The following is a 7,221-nucleotide window of genomic DNA, read 5'->3' as shown; positions in this document are numbered from 1 at the left end:
CTCTCTTATTAGTTCATGCAGGGAAACAATTCTGTCTGCTGCACATCATTCTACTTCGAAATATCAGGCAGTATTTCATATTGATTACTGTAAACGTTAACCTTTAACAAGCCATGACAGTGAAATCACTGAATCCTCATCACTATACGACCAGGGAAGATTTCTATTAACATCACCCTGGACACCATGAGATTCGCCATTCTATTCTCCCATCCTTCTGTGCGTGATCCCCTCGGCCCTATTCCGGTCTTGTTGGTTGGTTTACAATACTGAGGCTATCCAATCATCTTTGTATTTCAGTTTCTAAAGGATGAGACCTTCTCCCTGAGCTGGCAATGTGCTTGCTCAGTGGTGATATCAATGTCCGTGAAAACTAGAAAAGTGCTTGAAATAGGCCATTCCTGTTTTTTATTCCAAGAACTTGAGGCAAACCGTTCGGCTGGAAAGGAAATAGCGGGCGTGAGCAGTGACCAAGTTAGTATAAACTACAGAGTAATGGGGAAACAATGGGCAAGGAACACTGGGACGGGAGGGTCTGAATGCTTCCTTTCTTTGCTGTAACCAGACATTGGTGTTGAGCTCTGAAATGGGACAACATCAGACCAGTCGATGAAATCTTACTTTCTCCTTGTTTTCTCCAGAGGCCTGTGTCACACTTGGGGAAATGTGTCTGCGTGCTTCAGTCTATGGGTAAAAATGGGGTTCAGTTCCCATCTCAAACTTTAATCCCATTTATTATGTTTTACGAGATTAAAACGTTACAGAGAAATTAGCATTCAGGTGAAACGTCAGAGCTTACAGTTTTACAGACCAAGTACTGGGAAATGAAATGAAGGGACCCATTTCCGTGCTCTAAACACACGGTAATTCACTCATTTTTGAGGGGAAACATATCTGCAGTGACATAATTCCAAAAACTGTGTTATGAAGAAACGGTGCAACTGCTTCTGCCCTCATCCCTGGTGGTCTAGTGGTTAGTATTCTGCGCTTTAACTGAGTGGCCTGGTTTCTGAAAACGAAACGTGCCTATGAGCAATGTATTGGGCTATTCCAGGATTGCCTTCTCTGACAACGTGGGACATGACTGATGTTCTCTATGATATGGAAGTGTCAGTGTTTGAGTTAAGTTGACAAAGTTAAAAATTACACAATATCTGAGCAGAGTCGAGCGAGTTTATTTGGAAGCACTAGCTTTCGGAGAGCCGCTCCTTCATCAGGTGGGTGTTTTTCTGCAGAAACTTCGTGTGTGTGTCAACATGCGCGATCTTTTGGAAGATCATCTGGACTTTAACCGACCGTTCGTGGTGTCGACGGTACCCATGACTTGGAGGTATTGGTGTTCGACTGGGGTGGATACATTTAATAATCACACAGAGCCATTTTAGATTCCAACAGTTGACAAACACCTGATGAAGAAACAGTGCATGGAACACTGGTGCTTCCAAATAACTCTGTTCGATACAATCTGGTGCTGTGTGATTTTTACTCTGACAGCTCTTGGTAATTTTTAACTGGTCGAAGACAGTGAAAGAATTTTCGTTCGTGGAGATGAAAATTTCAAATATTACCCACCTCAGCATAACAAAAATGATTAGGTTGGATGTGTGATGAATCTCCACAATGCGCTTGCGCAAAGTAAATGTTGAAGTTACAACCGCCTGATCCGTAGCCAGCTATACAAATGGTTGTAACACGGGCCAGATGCACAGCTGAGATTTTACACGCGGCAGAGCTGTGGTGTTAACAAGGACATGAGCAATAGCAGGAACAGTCACAAGGTGAACAAAGAACCAAGATAATCACCATCATTCATTCACTTCAAATTATCTTAAAAAACAAGACCATTCACAATCTGATCAGCCAATCAATGAGGTCACTGCTGATCTTGGAAATTGCAACTGACTTTGCTGCGTTTTCACCATAATTTGAGGTAAACTCCAGCCTAAACATAACATCGCATATTCCCATTAATTTTCAGTTTAAGATTAAGTTAATGACCTGTCCGTACTTGCAGGAAATGAGTGAAAACGTCCTTCCGGTGATGTAATCAAGTCCAGAGTCGGCCAGAAAAGAAAAGACAAAGACATGAAACAACACTCCCATTTCTCTCTGTACCAATGCGTTTTCCTCAGTTGAATATTTTCAGGACTTGTCTTTACTATCTAAAGAATTAATTATTTTTCCGGGAAAGATTCTTCATAAATCAATTAACATCTGAGGTGTTGAAACATATTTTACTTTAGATTAAAATAGTTGAATATCTTTTCCCAAAGCCCAATGTCCCAATCCTCCCTCCTCCTCCATGTAAATACAAGCTGTTCCAGGTGATATTGGAGCTCCCAACCTGACGTTCCAATGCTCCTTGCTGCTCCATGTCAATAGAAGCGGCTCTACTTGAAGTTGGAGCTCCCAGTCTGATGTCCCAATGCTCCCTGCTCCATGTCGGTAGAAGTGGTGCAGTTCAGGTTAGACCTACCACTCTGATGTCCCAATGCTCCCTGTTCCATGTCAGTAGAAGTGGTGCAGTTCAGGTTAGACCTACCACTCTGATGTCCCAATGCTCCCAGCGGCTACATGTCATTAAACGCTGATCCTTGTGAGGTTGGAGCTCCCAGTCTGATATCCCAATGTTCCCTCCTCCATATCAATATAAGCAGTCCATTTGTGGTTGGATCTATCACTCTGATGTCCCAATGCTCCCTGCTGCTACATGTCATTAAAAGCTGATCCAGGTGAGAGTGGAGATCCCAGATGGATCTCGCAAAGCTTCCTGCTCCATGCCAACTGAAGCTGCTCCAAATGAGGTTAGATCTTGCATTCGGATCTCCCAATGCTCCCTACTGCTCCATGTCAATAGAAGCTGCTCCATGTGTGGTTGGAACTCCCAGACTGATGTCACAATGCTCCCTGGTCCACATCAAAAGACGCTGTTCCAGATGAAGTGGGAACTCCAATCCCTGGCACCTCACATACTTCTATACCATCATAGAAATACTGCCCACTGAACATTTCTACCACTGGAGCCATTGGTGGAATATCCGCATCATGAGAACATAATATTATTTTTAGTCACCACCGAATCATTATTTCCAAAAGTCATTCTTCCTTATACCTTATTTAGCATGTGCATACTGCAGTCAATCCGAAGTAAGATAATGGTGCTAATTGATGTATGCTTAATAAACATTACATCCTATTTTTCATGTTGAGTAACTGCGACTATGCAAGGACAATGTTTATATTGAAATCACACTTTTATTCCAGGTGAGAGAATGTGGTTAGCATTATTTAAAATGAACTTGTTCTCTGTGTAAAATGATAAAATAGATCTCAATTTCAAAACTAAATTGCTAACGTTGTCATCCATCTTGAAATGTGGTGTCTTTTTCTTTCAACCAGACGGCTATTATAACGAAAAGTCTATTCATGATATCCGTATAAAGACACTTTAAATCGCAAGGTTTGTGAAGGTTTGTAGCTCAGGTTGAGGTTTAGGGTGTAGGTTTGCTCGCTGAGCTGTAGGTTTGATATCCAGACGTTTCATTACGTAGCGAGGTAACATCATCAGTGGCGACCTTCAAGTGAATCGAAGCTGTTGTCTAGCGCTTTCTATATATCTTTCTCCTGGATGGGGTTCCTCGGGTTTGTGGTGATGCCATTTCCAGTTTGTTTTTTGCGGGGTTGATCGATGGCATTTCGATCTATGTGTTTGTTTATGGCATTGTGTTTGGAGTGCCATGCCTTTTGGAATTCTCTGGCATGTCTTTGCTTAGACTGTCCCAGGATCAATGTGTTGCCCAAGTCGAACCGGACTACCAAAAATCCATAAACTGGCAGCCCCGCTCAGACCCATAGTCTCATTACTTGGAACACCAACATACAGACTGGCCAAAGAACTACACGCAAGTCTGAAATACCTCACAGAAGAGTCGCAGCACTCCATCCACTCCACCTAGGAATTCCTAAAAATCATCAAAAACACCAAAGTGGAGGAAGAGGAAGCAATGATCTCATTCGACATAACAGCACTGTTCACCTTCATCAACATCGACCTGGCAAAGGAAACACTTACCACACTTTTAGAAGAGACAATCACAGACGCACCAACAACCATCAATCACATTACCAACGAAAACATCATGAAGTTAGTGGATTGTGCCTCACCACCCACTTCATCTTCAACAACATAGTCTACAAACAAACCAACGGCGCACCCATGGAATCTCCGCTATCAGGATTCATAGCAGAAGCGGTAATGCAAAGACTAGAACAAACAGCCCTACCAACAATCAAACCAAAAATCTGGGTCCGCTACGTAGATGACACCTTTGTCATCACAAAACGAAACAAGATAGTAAAGACATTTTACATCATCAACAACACCCTCACAGGTATAAAGTTCACCAAGGTGGAAGAAACCGACAACAAACTCGCATTCCTGAACGTCACAGTAGAATGAAAGGACAACGGAGAACTACAAACCTGCATATACAGAAAACCGACAAACACTGAGCAAATACTTAACTACACCAGCAACCATCCCAGCACACACAAACGAAGCTGTTTCAGAACACTATTCCAACGAGCCACCACACACTGCAGCACAGACGAACTTCTGAAGACACAGGCGAACCACCTATACAACGTATTCGAGAAGAACAGATACTTAAAAAATACAGTGCGCAGATTCCTCAAGAACAAACCACGACAAGCAGACCAAACACAGCCAGAAACCCTAACCACCTTACCATACATCAAAGAAGTTTCAGAAATGACGGCCAGACTACTCAGACCCCTCGGAATCTCAGTCGCACACAAACCGACCAAGACTCTCAAACAAAAACTAACAAACTTAAAAGACCCAGTACAACCCATGGACAAAAACAACGTCATCTACAAAATTCCATGCAAGGACTGCCACAAACACGACGTAAGACAACAGGAAGAAAGTTAGCCACCAGGATATACGAACACCAGCTAGCCACAAAAAGACACGGCCTTCTCTCCCTCGTAGCCCTACACACGGATTAAAAATACCAGCATTTCGACTGGGACAACACATCTATCCTGGGACAGGCTAAGCAAAGACACCCCATAGAATTCCTAGAGGCCTGGCACTCCAACCACAATGCCATAAATAAATACATAGATATACATGCCATCTGTCAACCCCTCAGAAGACGAACAGGAAATGACATCACCACAAACCCCAGGAACCCCATCGAGGAGAAAGATACAAATAGAAATCAGGAGACGACAGCTTCGCTTCACTTGGAGGTCGCCACCTAGCCAAGTAATGAAACGTCTGGATATCAAAGCTACAGCTCAGCGAGCAAACCTACACCCTACATTTTAAATCATTTTTCATGTTTATGTTGCATGAATCTGCGGTTATTGATCCACAGTTTACTTTCACTCCCTACAGGTAACATGCTGATTTCTCCAGTTGTTCATGGTTCAATGTGATGCATCCAGTGTGTGCATAACGAGAGGGAGCTTGTTTCCCACATCTTGTGTTTATCTGTGCCTTATTTCCAGCATTCATCAATAGCGAGAGCAAGGGGCGAGGGCGAGACCAATGTGTAAGTCTTTCCGTGCCCATGCACGGCACCCACATTGGCAATTCTCCACTGTGCGTTTACAGCTAGTTCTCAGTGCCCCTAAACCCACGCCCTGCCCCTTTTGAAATATCTCCATTATTTTGTGCTGTCTCGCTGTGCTCTTCTCACCAGGATGCATTACTTCTCCTCAACGTCCTTCATATTTCATCTGACAAAACATTCATTAAGAATCCCTTTGCATAAACATGCACTTCGCAGCTCTCGGTATTTGATTTTCCTGGATGTCTTTCATACGAAAAAACGTTCTCAGCACTGACTTGAAAAAGAAAATCGCGTTTCTTTTCATTATCCCAAAGCAACCTCCATTTCAACGCAGTTTAGTTAAAAGGTACAAACTATTCTTTGAGATTTTGTAATCGCGTCAATGCATATAAACTGACAATTGGAGTTCCACCTTCAATCATCTGAAAACAGCACCATTGAAAGCCGTTGATGACAGCGACGAGAGTGGGATTCGAACCCACGCGTGCAGAGCACAATGGATTAGCAGTCCATCGCCTTAACCTCTCAGCCACCTCGTCAGAGGCATCGGGTAGGCTATGACCTTATCAATAATTGAAATGCATAAATTATGCAGAGCAGCAGACATTTCTCTCGATTGTTGGTGAAATGAGAAATAACACAGTACGGTTCCAAGATGATGGTCTGACCCCTGGGTTGTGGGGCAAGTGCACTCCCACTGTCACACTATGCACACAGTGATCTGAACAAAAATGAGGAAATGAATATGTAACAAGGTCTATTGAATTCTGTGCAGATTTGAAGTCAACGGAATGAAGAACCCGAGACAGCAGGAGGTGTTCTTTCAATAAAGAGTTGGACAGAGCTCTTAAGGATAGTGGAATCAAGGGTTATGGGGATAAGGCAGGAACAGGATACAGATTGAGGATGTTCAGCCATGATCATAATGAATGGTGGTGCTGGCTCGAAGGGCAGAATGGCCTACTCCTGCACCAGCTGTCTATTGTCTATTAAACTGCCTGTCAGGAATTGTTTTCCAGACTGGAGGAGAGTGCATAGTGCTCAATATCATTATTCGGAACACCTAATTTCGGCTCAGATGTTTTTGACACGCACTTGTGAACAGAACAGACAATTTCAAAATCCGAAATAAGGCTAAACTGACAATTGAACTCAACAATGCAAAAACCTTGATCTGTTTAATTTTCCTGGGCCGTGCGACACCAAGTCACTGTATGATCTCAGCAACACAGTGAGCAAGTGTCAGAAGGAAAATGAGTGCAGTGCCAGAGCGCATGATGGGAGCAGCACGTGACACACGGGGAAGTGCATTTCCCACAACAGGAACACTTCCCAAACAGCGGACTGCGGTGGAAGAATTCAGAGGGGGTTTACACTTTGAAATTCGATGCCAGAGACACAATGGAGATCTGTCATTGAGTCTGTTAAAGTGATGATTTTAAGATTTCTACAGATGCAAAACAAAATAAAAAGCTCATGGGTTAGTGAAGGCAAAAGATGAAATTGTACATTTCATCAATCTACCCATCTTTACAATGAGTACCTCACCACTTTCCTCACTCAGGGACTGAACCACTGGTGAAGATGATCATATAATCCCCGTTACTAGCAATGGAAT

General features: G+C 43.1%; 1 non-coding gene across 1 annotated transcript; it reads right to left on the bottom strand.

Annotated features, from left to right (window-relative positions):
* Nucleotides 1-6,060: 6,060 nt before the first annotated feature.
* trnas-gcu (transfer RNA serine (anticodon GCU)) lies at nucleotides 6,061-6,142 on the bottom strand. Its single transcript has one exon. It is a non-coding gene; the product is annotated as a tRNA-Ser (tRNA).
* Between the last annotated feature and the right edge of the window lie 1,079 nt (nucleotides 6,143-7,221).

This window comes from Chiloscyllium punctatum, chromosome 16 (genome assembly GCF_047496795.1).
Source record: "Chiloscyllium punctatum isolate Juve2018m chromosome 16, sChiPun1.3, whole genome shotgun sequence".
NCBI classification, from domain to species: domain Eukaryota; kingdom Metazoa; phylum Chordata; class Chondrichthyes; order Orectolobiformes; family Hemiscylliidae; genus Chiloscyllium; species Chiloscyllium punctatum.
Note: the sequence above shows the minus strand (reverse complement) of the source record. Positions and strands in the feature narration are given on the sequence as shown.